The following is a 428-nucleotide window of genomic DNA, read 5'->3' on the forward strand; positions in this document are numbered from 1 at the left end:
CAAAGGCATGCAACTCACATGCTCTTTACCAGCAAAGTCTGCAGCAGCCCTGCAAAAAGTTGTTTCTCCTTTGAGCTCTCACATATATTCACTTCCCTCTTAGAACCAAGGATGTAAAGGAGTATGGCTCAGTCTCATAGCCTCTTTGTTCTTAAAAAGTAAATCAAATTCCCTAGATATTTTCAAACTCCACCAAGAATATAGAACATCCTCAGCTCTGCCTGTGGATCATTATCTCTTTTACATTTCATCTTTATATTCACTGGGTTCACAGAAAGGGCATACACAGAAAGAGGAAAATAGCTGCTTCTTAGACACCAAATTTAGTAATTTTCTCAAATCTATTGGCACACATCTAAAAAGTCATATTTTTACAAGGCTTCATTAGGTTTTCATTGGTTCTCTCTTTTGAGAACACACATGCTGAA

This window comes from Lipotes vexillifer, unplaced genomic scaffold (assembly GCF_000442215.2).
Source record: "Lipotes vexillifer unplaced genomic scaffold, Lipotes_vexillifer_v1.1 scaffold2446, whole genome shotgun sequence".
NCBI classification, from domain to species: Eukaryota; Metazoa; Chordata; class Mammalia; order Artiodactyla; family Lipotidae; genus Lipotes; species Lipotes vexillifer.